Source organism: Octopus bimaculoides, chromosome 8 (genome assembly GCF_046866305.1).
Source record: "Octopus bimaculoides isolate indiv1 chromosome 8, ASM4686630v1, whole genome shotgun sequence".
Classification (NCBI taxonomy): domain Eukaryota; kingdom Metazoa; phylum Mollusca; class Cephalopoda; order Octopoda; family Octopodidae; genus Octopus; species Octopus bimaculoides.
In genome coordinates, this window is record NC_142935.1 from 99,646,712 (window position 1) to 99,664,211 (window position 17,500).

Sequence of the window (17,500 nt, forward strand, 5' to 3'; positions counted from 1 at the left end):
TAGCTTCTTACACATATATACTCCCAAATACAAACCCCCACATATATGAGTAAGTATGTGTGTATATGACATATATGAATTCGCATCTCTACGTGTTTCTCCTCAATCTGAAACTTCCCTTTGTCTCGTACTGTGTATATAACTTGTTATAGATTGTATGTATATATATATATATATATATATATATATATATATATATATATATATATATATATATATATATATATATATATATATATATATATATATATATAATTCTTCAGTCTCATATATCCCCCTCGATCTCCATCTGTGTCTGGTTGATTGTTTCTCATTATACTGAGCATATACACAGAGTCTAAGTTTCTTTCTCCTTCTCCCTCTCTCTCTCTCTCTCTCCCATGTACACTCAATATGTATATGTATATATATGTGTGTGTGCGTATACCTATGTATATACACGATCTTAAGTAATACCACATGTCGGTTCGTTTAATACAATCGAACGTTACGGGCAACAGCAATGGTGTCTGTAAGTGGTCGACATTAAACGAATGTCCTTTCTTGGAGGAATCCAGTAAGTCACGTTAATTTATAACAGCACGAGATGGCCTCCTGCCTGACAATTTTAACAAGATGGGCGGGAGGCACCCACCATCCGACAAAATAATCAATATGCCTGTTTCCATGTACCACAACAAATTCTCTTCGCCCTATTCTTTCCCCGCTTAATTTTTTCCTGTCACTCATCTTGCATTATTCATGAATAGCGCTTCAGATATTTATTTCACCAGTAGAATAAGAATAGTTTATTAAATCCATCCATCCATCCATCCATCCATCCATCCATCCATCCATCCATCCATCCAACTACATATATTTATCATACGTACATGCATATATTTATATGCTTATTGACTGTGTGTATATACATTTTATCCTATCTGTCTTTCAACCTACCTGATGCACTATATATGATATAATGCATATATACACACTATAATATAATATAATACAATATAATACACACGCACACACATACACATATATACATACGTACATACATACATACATACATACATACATATATATATATATGTATACACACACACACATATATACATTTACACACAAACATATATACATAATTAGAAATAAAGAGATAAATATACGATAAAATTTATTTTATCAATAAAATATTTATATTTAACAACAACTGTTTCGTAGCTTAATAAACATGTATAAATAATTTATTTTCCTATATTTCATAATAAATATGTATTAATATATGCAGTCATCTCTGTACTATCGCGGGGGTTTCGTTCCCAAACTCCTGCAATAAGTGAAAATCTGCGATGTAGAAACAGTACTGTACTGTATATTTCTTAAAATTATTTTTGTAATTTGTATATATTTATTTTATTATAAATGCAAAACAACACCACGGAGGAATCGTTAAATAAGAATTTCCAATGGGCGAATAAATTTTATCGTATTTCTCTCGGTATTTATAACTTTATACACTTCTCCTGTTTTTCTTTTATACCCTACTATATGTCCTGTGTTTTGTACAATAAGACGTTAAGGAGATTCTTTTATGAGTACCATCGGATGAGTTGAATACGTATAATGTGACTTAAATTTACACACACACACGCATGCACACGCACACACACACGCACACGCACACGCACACACACACTCTCTCTCTCACACACACGCACACACACACACGCACACACACACACACGCACATACACATACGTATATATATATATATATATGTATATCGTTAGGTAGGTCTCTATATATATATTCCTTTCCCATTTCTAACAGAACTGTCCGATGAACGGGAACGTGAAACTCAGAGTAACAGTCTTTTGTTATATTTCTGCTGCTTTTAAATAAAGTATATATATATATATATCGTTTAGATTTGTTTACGAGACACGTTTTGAATATGCAAATGAAGCTCCTGTTCCATTATGCCGACCACCACCTAATAATGCTGATCCGTGTACCAGTTTTTGTGGACGCATCCAGTTGTACCAATATAATGTAGGATAAATATAATAATAATAACAATAACAATAACCCTTGGATGGAATTTATGAATATTTGTTGCATCGATACGCGCGTTTCTTCAGAATACATGTTGTATAGAGTTAGTAATGATATATTTTGCCCAACCCATGCACTAGCAGAGGCATTTAGATAATTCTAAGTCCTCTGAGTCTAAAATAATCCTGAAAAACAAAAATTCCATCCAGTAAAACTTGATAATAATCGGGGCCGTTTCAAGGAGTGGTTTTTATTCACGCCTAAACGCAATAATAATAATAATAATAATAATAATAATAATAATAATAATAATAATGATGATGATGATGATGATAATAATAATAATAATAATAATAATAATAATAATAATAATAATAATAATAATAATAATAATAATAATGATGATGATGATGATGATGATGATGATGATAATAATAATAATAATAATAATAATAATAATAATAATAATAATAATAATAATAATCAACAGCAATAATGACAATATTCTCTAGTTTTAAAACGAGTATCTCGTGAGCGATATCAGATCTCATAGAGCTGCAGGCGTTATAATTGTTTTCAAATATTTACAATAGCAAAATGGAACGTATTGTATTCTATTTGTATTGCCGAAACCCTTAATCACCGCACGCGCACACACACACACACACACACACACACACACACACACACACACACACACACACAGACGCCTATACACATATTCATGCATACGTGTGTTTTTCTCATTCTTTCCATCTCTCTCTCTCTCTCTCTCTCTCTCCCTCTCTCTCTCATGTCTTCTTATATTGTCTTCAACTCCAATTGCAATAATCACTGTGCAGCCTCTTTCAAATTTCTGCTTAAAGATCCTTCCTTATTACTGCAATGGCGGACTGGCTATATTTTTATAAAGCTTGTTTATTTACATTTCTTACCATATCCATTTCAACGATTTTATTATTATTTTCCTTTTAACCCCCACATGTTAATCTGGTTGTATACAATACATAGAACACCCATATATAATATAATATAATATAATATATATATATATATATATATATATATATATATATATATATATATATATATCTTTGTGTGCGTGAGTGTGCTTGTGTGTGAACACACGTATGTATGCATGTGTATGTATATTTGTGTGTGTTGAGCATTACGTCCATCTAAACACTAATGATATTATCGAATAAACTACTAGCAAACAAATGCAGAGCCGGCAGTAGAACCCACTTAACTATCGCTCGCCACTTGACAGCTTTACCGATTATATACTTAATTAAAAAAGATTGCGTACACCAACTCCATGAGGTATAGTCGTTAACCGCAATTAGTATATAGAATTATATGAACTTATACCTATACACTCTCACCCACAAATAATATTACCATTATATGGTCTTGACGAAACAATAATGTTGCCAGTTTCTAGCATCCTCATGGAATTATGGTCATCAGAGCGCTAGCCAGATTTATCGAACGAGAATGTTAACATATAAATGTAAACTTTATATAATTGTAATATAAAATATTTGACATACGAGCATTACCCAATTATCATATTACACACACACACACACACACACACACACACACACACACACACACACACACACACACACACACACACACACACACACACACACACACACACACACACACACACAAAGATACACACATTCTCGCCTTTCTTTATTAATGAAGCTATCGCTGCTACTTCGCTACCACCACAATGCTGAATCTGTGTTTTTACAATTTCACGCCACTTCCTGTTCCTCATTGAAAGCTTTGGGACTTTCTGCCATTCTGTTTCTTTTCTCTATCACTATCTGTTATTTTCTTTCTTACTACAATGCACATTCTCTCTCTCTCTCTCTCTCTCTCTCTCTCTCTCTCTCTCTCTCTCTCTCTCTCTCTCTCTCTCTCTTTCTCTCTCACTTACTCTTTCTCACATAGTTCTTTTTTATCTCTTCGCTACTCTCTTAGTATCAAAACTTCTTTTACTTCTCAATTGTCGACGAATTGGTATTCCTCGCCATGCAACATCATTGACTAATATAAAAAGATGTTGGGGGCCATAGCACCGACGAGAAATAGCCAAAGCCACAAATAATTCCTACTGTTATTGTTCCTTATTCTGTAGAACTTTAAAATTCATTAGAAACGTCAGATCTATCACTACACAAATACGGACTTCAGTTAAAAATAAAGGATCGTCAATAATGTTGCTGCAAAATATACATCAACGCGACTGTATCTCATCGAGATCCCTAATCTTACTGGATGCACTAAAAGAGAGAGATTTATCCATGACGAGAATTCTACTCATATCAATGAATGTGATCTTTCGATCTAAAAGAAAATCCAAGTCTTAACATAACATTCAATAAATCCCAAGGGTCAACATAAATTGATGCTGGACTACACGTTGAGGAATATTGTTTTTGCAAGTGATCAGTTTTGTGTAGAATGCTCAAGTATTTGAAATCCTCGTGATCTCTTTAATTATGCGTCTGCTGGTAAAACGAAAACCATTGTAGACCCTGGGGCCTTGACATGACATTGCAGACCCTGAGATATTGATATGGCAATTTTCACAGCTTTGGAAATTCTTGTTAAAGCTATGAATGCTGATCGAATATCGTATAATTTGGGATTTATAACAACTTCTGGTATAATTTCCTTATCATTTCAAGTATTGCCATGATAAGGATATATGAGGTAAAGATTTTAAAGAATGCAAGGTTATGTAAATATTTTCCCATTTACTTAGCCATGTGTTCTTAATTTGTTTGAATTACTATTTGTCTCTGACGCCATTAAATTATAAAATACGCTATTAATAGTGTTATTCCAGCGAAGGTCACCTCGCAGCAGTGGTGGCATGCTATCAGCCAGTGGGATGTGATGACAGTAGAGATTTGCTACTGATGAAGCTGAAAGAAGCAGAAATCTAGATGTAGCAATGCCACCACTGCTAATAGGTAACCTTCGCCTGCTGCTGTGTTTGTTTTCTGTTCCTTTCAGTAATCTTCTGAATTTGAACCTCCTCTTTCTGTCTTCCATTTCGTTTTCCGAGTCCGTTATTCCTGCGAGTCCCGGAAAACTATAGATCAAGGGAGGCAACTGAAAAGTGTTTAGTGCTGGATGTAGTGACTGAGATAGGATATTGTTGGTTGGAGGAGGCGAGACAGATGTATCTAGAATGTGTGGCTGGAGTTGATATGATGTTTGGTAATTCAGTGGAACAGATGCCGTTGTAATAGCAATACAAGAAGCAGAGTGGGGAATAGCGTGCTTGTAAATCAGCAATTATTTCATATTAATGAAACAATGTTAAGAAACAATGTGTCAGAGATTCAGTGGTTGTAATCTGTGAGTGAATCCTCGTTAAGAAATGGCCTCGGATATTTGCGTGTAGCAACAGCATTTCTCTTACACTTTTCTATGTCGATGTGGATGCAATTTTTTTCTTTCTTTCCTCGTCATCGTCATCGTCTCTCCCTCGTTCAGTTCTCTTATAATCAGCCACACAATATCTATAACTCTTGAAGTAAACCGCTACTTCTTACTACTTCTCTCAATCAAGCTTCCATCTCTTCTTTCTATCATGTCACAAAAAGACGCTTTTGCCTGCTTTTCTTCTACCCGGCCTCCTCGAGAAACAGAACATGAGCAGAACACAATTATAGAGAGGAAGCCAGTTCATTGGCAGTTAGGATGAAGTAGAAGTAGCGACAGCAGAAGTAAAAGCGGAAGTGGGAAGTTGTGGCCGCAATGTAACAATAAAGACGATAGCCAAAGGACAAATTAGATAAATGTAAGGAAACAGAAATGAAATCCAAGAATTTACTTCTTTTTATTATTAAGAAATTTAAAGCAAGGAAATTTGATAGAAAAAAATTAATCTCTCTCTCCCCTTTCTCTCTCTCTCTCTCTCTCTCTCTCTCTCCCCCTCTCTCTCTCTCTCTCTATATATATATATATGTATATATATATATAAATATGTGCGTGTGCGTGTGCGTGTGTGTGTGTGCACTTTTTATATGCATGTATGTGTGTATATGCACATATAAGTATATACATGCAAATACATATGAAAACGTATTTACAGGGTGCGGTGAATAAATTGTCGTCTAAATTACGCAAAGATGAAAATAACACTGACATCTCATTTTAACAGATATATTTACCAAAATTGCATAAAAATATCTTGAAATACTAAAGAGTAAATGTATTCAATAAAATCGCTATTGGCTTCAACCACAGTGTCCAGGCGACTTCGGAATCTCCTGCAACTATTCTGGACGGTTTAAGATGTAAATGCCGCCAAAATCTTTGCCTTCAGTTCATCTTTGGTGTTACAAGGAGTTTTGTTGGTCTCTTTCTCAACTCCGTCCCACACATAATAATCAAGGGGGTTGCAGCCTGGGGAGTTAGATGGCCAGATGTTACGGGTGATGTGGTCGCAGAAATTGTCTGACAGCGATAGTCTGAGTTCTCCTGCAGAGTCCTGTTGCCAGACAAAGGGTCTTCCAGCAGCCACCCTCTTCACTCAGGGCAGCACGATCTCATCCAGGCACTTGATGTAGGCATTCGTGTTGAATGTGAGGCCGTGTTGGAAGATGAATGCAACAGAACCAAATGAAAATCTACGTAATATTAGCGGTTTTACATTTCAGAAGGAAACTTCATCAGACTTGGATCAAAGGTGCGCTTTCATATTGTTTATTTGCCAGGTCTTTCTTTTTTTGATTATATTGCGATCAAATATATATATATAAAGATAAAAATGAAAATAAATTTTTATAATGTAAACAATAACTGTTTTGTAATGCACTGCTTCAAAAGATCTTTTGAAACAAGATTTTTCAAGTGCAATTTTACCATTCATACGGTTCTTCCTGCGCAGAAAAAATAAATTTTATTTAAGTATACGCTCTCGTAATGAAATGTGTTGAGAGAAATATATACTATAACTGCACATGTGCACGCGCGCACACACACACACGCACACGAACAGGCGCATACGTGCATATGCATGTAAACACACCCATTGGCATTCTTGTACAAATATATTCATTTAAGATAACCTAATTTTCATACTCATATATATATATATATATATATATATATATATATATATATATATATATATATATATATATATTGATGCAGACATAGATTCACCGCAGTATATTCACGCTTCAATGCACACACACACACTCACACACACATGCGCACACACACACACACACACACACACACACATCTCTCTCTCTCTCTCTCTCTCTCATCCCCCTCTCTCTCTTTATATATATATATAATGTGTGTGCGTACACACAGACACAGACACACAGACACACACATACATACATATTTAAATATCCATATACATCATGTGTCTGTGTGTGTTCATATATCTATATATGTTCATATATGTATATATATGTATATATATATTATATATATATACATATATATATATATATATATATATATATATATATATATATATATATATATATATATATATATATATATATATATATCACACACACACTCATATGATATATGTGTATGAAATATACATATACAAACACATTATTATGATTGACCGCTGACTGAACACTTTTCAATTTTTTTTCTCCGTGTTTTTCTCCTTGTCTCCGTATTCTTTCTGTTGAAGAGCGTAGCTCGAAACGTCAAAGACTTTCCGTATTCCCGAGCGTCATACTAATATATACTTTTGTTATTTACACCACCTGTCCTCGTCTGTTGTTATTATTTGTATATTCTCCCATATATATATATATACATACACACACACATAAATGTAAATATATATTTACATGGATACAGATATACATTCGCTCCAATGTATGCATGCATGCATTTAGACGCACACACACACGCACGCACACACACACACACACACACACTCATATGATATATGTGTATGAAATATACATATACAAACACATACGTAACGTACAAACATGTATGTACACACACTTTCTATTCAAGCGTAACATATAAACGCCCATATATAAAGGCAGACAAAATATTTTGAGACATATTTACAGATGCACACATAAATTAAGTCCACATAGAAACAGCATATACATTACTAAAGAAAGCATTAAGATTGTGAAATGCTTAAATATTTAATCCTATCAAAACAAAAGCATTTTCACTTTTGAGGCTGGAATAATGCAGACGATTGAAAATGATGGATGCCAGATGCAGGGCTCCAGGGTGGATAGCGTTAAGATCATTTCATGATATGTCTGAATTTCTTGACGTTTTCCAGTCGCTGAACTCTTGTTTTGGCCGATTGGTCACCTCCTAGTGTACACTCGATTGCAAAGTGGAAATCAAAGTTGCTCTGGGAGGATTTCATACACAAGAGGAAAAGTAAATGAAAGAGAACAAAGCTATTCTGTTCGATGCTCTATCGTCTACATGTCTCTATACATCCAAGCAATCGCGAAAAAGGACACCCAAATGACTGCCATAAAGTCACTCAGATGCACACCGTTTTGAATGCCATTAGAACGAAAAATAAGTCTCTATGAAACACACACACACACACACACACATGGACTAAGCGGAGCAGGAGCACCCACGAGTATGGAAAGTGTCACTGAAGAGGTGAATTATTCAAACCCCAGAGAATTTCTGTCAACATATGGCTATGATGCTCCTCCACTACTGTTTGTGATCAGGGATGCACATATTGTCAGCCACTAAGGGACATGTTCAACTGGTTAAGATCAAACAACTGACAAACAAACCCGTGCTGTAGCCCATCATTTATACAATAGGGTCTCATACCTTGTTGTCAGCTGGACATGCTATATCTATGATCCAGCATAGTCTGTTTTCTTTCTCAATTAAGACTATGTCCGGCTTTCTATTCTCTATCTCATGGTCGCACTGAATCATAAAATCCCATAGGATCTTTGCATTTCCATTTTCGACCTTCAAGTTTGTGGTCGTACCAAGTTTTTGCTCAGTAAGTCCATACTTGTTGCAAAGTGTCCAATGGACAAGCCTGGCTATATTGTCGTGGTGTCTCTTATATTCCTTCTGGGCTAGTGGCATACATTGGCTGGTAATATGCCATATCTTTAATGGTTAATGTTACTGCTCGCTTACAGATTGTATTTTTAATGGTTTATCTTACTGCTCGCTTACAGATTGTATTTTTAATGGTTTATCTTACTGATCGCTTACAGATTGTATTTTTAATGGTTTATCTTACTGATCGCTTACAGATCGTATTTTTAATGGTTAATGTTACCTTGATGATTTCTTTCTGTGAAAGCCCTAGTTTATCCAGATTGTCACTTAGGCATTTGCTCACAAAACTAAGTGTACCATCACCAAATACTATTGTTATAAATGTGCATACAAAAGCTGGAGATTTCTAAGCAATTTTTGTCTGTTCTTATCCTTCTTCTCTTTGATTTTCAAACAAACATTCACATCAGCAGGGCAGCTAATCTCTATGACGGTACACGCTTTTTCCTTGTTTCTCCCAACTTCAATTTGTCTGCCCCAACGATTCTTAGTTGTGTATGTGTGTGCGTGCGTGTGTTGTATATTTTCCTATATTTATACATTTATGAATGCGTGTTAATACTTGTGTCAGCGTATAGGTGTGTTGGCGTTGCTTTACGCTTCTCTTTCTGGGTGTATATGTTTATTTATATACATGTATTCTTGTTGCTTCTTTGCGCGTAATGTATGAGCGTACGTATTCTCTGTACGGATAGATATATCAGGTTGCTTGTATCTGTTTGTATATAAATGTGTATATCGTATATGTACACTCGCGTTTGTATGTAAATGTGCTGTGTGTATACGTACTGCGTGGATTGTCGCGCGCGCGCGTGAATGCAGGCATATGTGCAGAAGGATTTGTGCAGCAGTTTTATATTTGCAAGCCATTGCCGGAGTATATCTCTGTTTGGTGAATCTATTTGCGGGTTTACCTTCTTACACACATTCTGTACTTATGGAGAATCTAACGGTAGAATCCGCTCACGTGTTCGTCTCGGCATTATCTCTGTATCTGCACATTTGTATGTTTACAGTATTTTGTTCTCTACGTTCCTATTCACATCTGCTGCTGCTCGCCTGTGTATTTGTGTACAAAGCTGCTTAATTTTGCCTGCGTTTCTCAACTCTTCTCCTGCTACTTTTTATATTCGTCCTTGTGTGTTATTCTATACGCTCTGGTCGCTTTCTCTGCCTTACTCCCTCACCTGATATACACATGGCCATTGACATTTTTATGCCATTATTTCTCTACATTTCCACTTACAGAATTATTTAGACTCGTTTACGACTCACTTTTTTAAAAATATTTTCCCTGCTACCTCTGTTCATTAATATATTCTTTCTCGGGACATCCGTGTTGATTATTATCTCCCTTGCAACAGCCCTTCAACTTCCTGTTAGTTTCTTCTGAGTTGTTTCCTGTTTGTCAAAAATTCGAAATAAATTTATAGCGCGCTAAACAGCGCTTCTGGATAATTTGAAATCTAAGTTCTTCTTCTTCTTCTTCTTCTTCTTCTTCTTCTTCTTCTTCTTCTTCTTCTTCTTCTTCTTCTTCTTCTTCTTCTTCTTTTTCTTCACTTGAATGAATATACAATTTCTTCGTCTTCTTAAAAATATAAAAATGGCTGTTACAAGCCTTATCTCTCGCGGAGGGCTGAAACCCGGGCTCCGTGAAAAGCTATATCCACAGAGGAATTATTAGTCCATAGTTAATCATAGAGAATGAATTAGAACTCAGCTGCAGTGTTTCAGTCTAATTCACATTGTAGAACAGACACTGACAACATGAATATTCTACTCTCAGAAAATTAAAAACCTACCGTGTAACAACCTTGTTTCCTTGTCACTGTTAAGTTAGCATTTTTATTACATCGATATACCTTAAACCGAAAACTATCTATAAGCGCTGTGTAGTTCTCTATGAATTGATGTTTTATTGCTGATGTTGTACAGAGATTCTAATGGTTGTGATACACCGAAGAAAATAAATGGAATCTTGCTGTGAAAATGATAGACATGTTTAAAGGAAGAACAAGATCTGAATATGTGAGCGTCATCAAAAACATGGACAATATACAATAATATTCAATAAGACTACACAAGAAAAGGTCGTAGCGTTGGGCACACACACACACACACACATACACACACACAAAGACACAGGCACATACATACATACACATACACTGACACATCCACATACTCACACATACACACAAACACACACACATAAGACACATACCCGCATACATACACACAACACACGCACGCACGCACACACACATACACACACACGCAAATTCATAAGTTTATTGGTAGTTTTAGCATCACACCTCACAGCCTCTTACCCCACAACTCCTCCGTTCACCAAAACCTCCATTATTAAAAGGTAATAAAAGTCGCCTCACTGTTTTATGGAGACTGTTCCTTGGTCGTAAATTTGTTTCACTTCAACCCATGTGAGAGTGCTAAGTGGATGAATGAATGTCACTTTACATTTCTCTAAGAACCAAAGCCAATAACTGAAAAATCTCGCAGCTGTGCCGCAGTAGTAAGAACAAACAATATTACAATTCCAGGAGATGTTGCACATGAAAACAGTCTTCGAAAATTTTGCTTACTACTCCCGTACCTTCAGGATGCAAAGATTTGCGCTGCACATCGTGTAGATTTTAAGCAGCCCTAGCTATCCAGTTACATAATGGAGTTTCTTTCCAAGAGGCTTTCTACCAACGTTGCAGAATCCTTCTTCCGACAATTCCAAAACCAAGACGATTCTATTAACAGCACTCTTGTAGAAAGCACTTCCACTTTTGCTTCTTGTATCGTCTAGAACATGCCAGTACTCGTAGAAAAATAAGAAGACGCTTCAAGAAGTAATCAAGGAAATATCAATAATTTATTTTCTGTGATTACTTCAACTTTACACACGCTTATACAGACAAATGAGACAGGGGGGGGGGGGAATAAAAATCGAAATAGGTAGATCGATGCATAAGTATGTCTTGGATTTACCTGTCCGTGGGACGTAGGCGTCTTTGTATAAGCAACTCAAAATGCTCAAATGGTCTGGATGTCGATCTTTTACTAAACACAAAATTAACAAAATAAATTGGAATATTAGCAATCCGAATATGCTTGATGCACGTTCGACCCCCTCCGTAAAATAAATTGTGTTGGACTCATTGTTTTTAGTAGAAAACATACGCACACAGACACACGCAAACACACATACAACCATACATCCACAGACAGCCATACACACACACATAGACACAAACATGCATACATACACACATACATGACTGCAGGAAAATGGAAAATATTTAGGAACGATTAACCTTTTCTTGGAACCTTACGTAAGTTATTAAATACTTGACAAGAATTTCAGTTTTTTCCCTCAATACGTTTCATTACAAATCCTAATTAGCATCACTGTCTGAGTAAATTAATTAATACGTACGTTGATAAATACATATGGTTGCATTATGATCCCTTTTCCCTGAGAGACCTCGATGGTTATATAATGTAACTTCCAACATTCTCACCATCCTCATCTTCATCCTCATCAACGTCTGCGATGCCCAAATTATCGAATCCATCCATTTATTTTCTCGCCGTCTAATTCTAATTATCACTTTCTGCCGTGGTGACTAGATATGCTACAAGTAGCTACCAATTTCTCCCTTAAATCACGAGGGTCAGATCGGATTTTATCGTCCTGGGGTACTGTCTGTGTGACTAGATAACCTTTGAACTTAGGACAGTTTGATCAGGGCCGAACTGGGGTTATACAACAACAACAACCTCAGTTGATACCAAAACTCTACAAACAATTCACGTATTTCATATTCAGTGTTGCTGCTCTGCTTAATAGTTCTATACAGTTGCGACCTCAAGGAAACCGACAGAAAACTAAAGCAGTTCTAACATTTCTTATAGAGCTGAAAACCTTTGACACGCTGTATCTTAGTTTTAATTCACAAATTATTACACTTGTGTGCAGTTTAAAATTTAAACAAAATAAAAATGAAATTGCTCTATTAATCTATTTCGCAATTACTTTCAACATGTTGCATGAATTTACAACTGTGTAAACAAATGTACTAGGGACATCTATTTTTTTAGTTGATTATTACCACTGCTTTCCTTCTAAATTTAAATGAAATAAAATTTAATTTAATTCCAGACAGATTTTTAAAGGTTGATTTTATTATATAAATATTAAAGTAACAAATATCCAGTTTCAGCTGTTTACAAAGAAGCCGTTTCATACATGTATATTGGGTATTTTAAAATTACATATTCTAGCAGAAAAGGTCGCCTTCCGGACGGTTTTCTGCTAGTCACTAAATATTTACACATCTGATTCTTAATTTGCATAATTTTTCTGATATGCTATGTCTAGCCTTCCTTTGAATCCTTTATTGGCCTAAAAATGCTCAATCGCTCAGCTTTCCTTATTTTATCACACCCTTAATCTTTTGCTTTTAAACAAACTCAGAGGTAGTCCACCTGGCCGTTCATTATGCTAGAAATAGTAGGGATCATGTGGATATATTTTAAACCAACAAATTCATCTGCGATTTTTGTTTTCGCATTAGGCCGGTATAACGATTTCAGGTACGTCTCTCCCATTCAGCTGATCTTCCTGTAACTTAAAATGCTGTCCCAAATCTTCGCCGCATTTATGACAAATAGAGTGTATTCAACGTGTTTGAATCACAGAGAAAGAGTTTCAGGCTTCCAAGCTGTTGGTTAAAGTTGAAGTGGCACGGAAAGGGTACAAATATATTTTTTGAATGATAATTGCGTATGAATATATTTTGTTTTGTATTTCGATCCCTTGTTTGTTATTAAAAAAGTTATTTAAAAAAACTTGCAGACTCAGAATCTCTGATGTTCAAAGTGTTTTTTTAATGGCATTATGAAAATGTTAGAGACTGGAAAACAAAATCATATCGAGAAACTTGCTGTTGTTTCTAACTTATTTCTTTTCCATCACCTTATGTATTTATACTGAAATATTAATCCTAAAATGTATTAATAACCTAAGCTTTATTGACACAGAACTACAGCTGTATAGAGATGGGAAATGATATTTTGTATTCCCGTTAATCGTATGGACGGCGATACCACGAACGCTGGAGGTTTCAGCAAAGGAATTAACAATTGGAAATATATGAAAAGAGAGAGAGAGAGAGAGAGAGAGAGAGAGAGAGAGAGAGAGAGAGAGAGAGAGAGAGAGACCGAGAGAGAGGGAGAGAGAGGGAGAGAGAGAGAGAGAGAGAAGGAGAGAGAGAGAGAGAGAGAGAGAGAGAGAGAGAGAGAGAGAGAGAGAGGGGGAGAGAGATGACCAGGCAGTAGCAGGACTGCTTCGCTGCTTAAAGTTTCCAAAACACTGCAATGAATTAAAATTAAACATTTAGCTAAAAAAAAAAAAAAAGTACATTTCGATAAAAATACATTAAAATTGAAAACCTAAAAAATTTTCTAGACAATGGCGAATTTAGTAATTGCTTTTTTTCAGTAAAAGTTACATAATTCTGATTAATTAATAAGCAGCATTCCTCATTATAGCATGTATGTATATATGTGTATAAATATATACATGTATATATATATATACATGTATATTTATATACATATATATGCATATATATATATATATATATATATATATATATATATATATATACATGTATACACACACATACACACACACACACATATCTTTTCCAAGCTCAAAGACGTATTATTTTCTTGCTAATGATCTAAATCTAGTGCGAGGCTGAAAACGACCCAGAACGACATGATTTTGTTCTATGAACAAATTGGCAAAAACTAGGGCCGAGCCTTTTTATATTCCAAGTCTGCATTGAGTTAAGAGTAATCTAATAAGATCGCATCATAAATGTTATTATATAAACGGGAAAATTTAATTCCTAATTACATTTGTTGTGAAAATGTAATTATAAATATTAATGTAAGAAATTTAAATGTAAACTGAGCTTTCAACTTTTTTTTTGAGATTAAGAACATTAAGCTAATACTATGCACTCAACAAAAATATATTACTTATGTAAAATCCAGACGTATTCCTGAAGATCGTACTTAAGGCCCTCGAAGGTCGCTTGGTACCCACCCCTGTCCTCAACTAATAAATTTCTGGAAATATTTCTATAGTCATGTGACTTGTCCATAACAGTTTATACTGGGTCAGTAACAATCATCACAACTCAGAGAAATATGTCAATTTATAAATAATCGCTGAATTAATGGAATTTTTTTCTCGAGGAATATAAAATTACAGAATTAATGACTTTGTTAATGAAAAATGGTCGTGTCTTGCTAACACCGTTGTTTAATGTTTTTAATGGTAAAAAGTGAAGAAAAACAAAGCAATCTTAGTGGTCCCTGTCTCTGTGACCCAAACTAAGGAATTCAGTTAGTAATGATTGGAACACCTTTAACCATATATTTATCTTCAGAAGGAGTGACCTGGGGCTAAGCATCAACACCAATCTCTTGTCAGGAAATGCAAATCAACAAAAGGATATTTCTAATGTGCTTCACGAATACTCGATAGTCAAAGTTTTGCTGCTTTCTATAAATAGATTTATTTCCATTAAAATACAAAGAATTATGCCAATATAAGAATCCATTATGCCTGCTCCCTACTGAGTTTCGAGAAAGGAGATATGTCTTTAAAAAATTTGGGTCCACTAAGTATATCACTTTCAATATGACTTCCTGTCACGTGCTAGAAAATGTGCAGAGGGATCCCATTTGTTGACCATACATATTTTCTTAACGTCATCTTAGATGTATATACAGTGGGTTGAGGTTGTAGATTGTATGGTTTAAAAATCCATCTTTTTACTCAAGTTCTAAAATTATGTGTATTTAAATATATGTCAACAATGAATATGGGCGTTCAAAGACACAAAAGTAATTAAATTCTTAAATTATAATTTCCCTTTCCCTGGGGGTACTTCAACATGTATTTTCTAGTGTGTTGACTGCAATGGTCGCTGAGATAAGAAGCATGTTTACTGGCTTATGAGACGAGGTTGTTGTTTATAATGCAAGGCCAAGACATTTAACTCTACTTAAACGGCAATCAAATTAATTACAAATGTATCACTGAGCACTCCTCTGGATCTGATTAGACGAGAGAGAGAGAGAGAGAGAGAGAGAGAGAGAGAGAGAGAGAGGCTCTGACGCTGTTGTGTATGCTGTAAGTGTATAAACACTTGATTTATCTCGGGATTTGGAAGTAATTATGCTAAATTGATGTCGAGAATGGTGCAAAGGCTATTTAATTACCTTCATCTATGTATTGAATTCAAATGAAGCAAAGGTCGACTTTGTCTTTCTGACCTTCGAGAAACAATTTATATCGTGGGATCCCTACTATTGACTTCACTTCTTCACTATACATGTATGAACTTGTCTCAATTATCAAAATCCCTGATTAAGTATTACAATGTTCGTTCAATTACGATACAGCAACGAGTTGATCTGTGTGTGTGTGTGTAGAGAGAGAGAGAGAGAGAGAGAGAGAGAGAGAGAGAGAGAGAGAGAGAGAGAGAGAGAGAGAAATGCCAAATAATTCTCCTGTTGCGCGAATTTCTCTTCAAAATTCCTGGGCATTGTTTTGTATTTCATTTAACTTTGGTAGGTCTCACCCAGTATAGGCCCAGACCTATTCTGACTTAATGGCACCACCTGGTGAAGTCTTTTAGCCATATATGGAGCACCATAACCCACTGTTGCAATTTTATGGTATGGGGTGAACTTTAGTCCTTTCAAAAGAATTTTAATTTGTTGCGTTGACAGGGTTTATGTGAGAGATTTATAACTTTCGGAATCTTACATTCGATCTGTGCCATCGAGGGTCTTGGTTTCCGTCCACAAGTCTAAAAAATGGTTCCTCGATTTTAGATTCATCGAATTAGTGTTCTGCACAACCTCGATCTTTTGTAGGTTCTTGGTTTTGGTCGGCCCTGTCTATAGTTGCCATGACGATTATCTCCAAATCGCAATCACCAGTTCACATTACGCACAATAAACTTTAACCTTAACGAATACAAATTTATAGCCATCAATCGGACCATTAGTCACAATTACCACCATCTTCACAAACGTAACCGCCGCCGCCGCCGCCGCCACTCCCGCCACCACCACCACCACCCCACCACCACCATTACACAACACCCCCACATAGCCACAACACCAATGTCATCGTTATTATCACCATCACCACCATCACAGCCAACATCGCCATCGCCAATAATGTCACCACCTACCCCACTCACATGCCTGTCCCTACCACTGTCTTTCCTCACGCCATTTCCTGTTCCACCGCCACCACCGC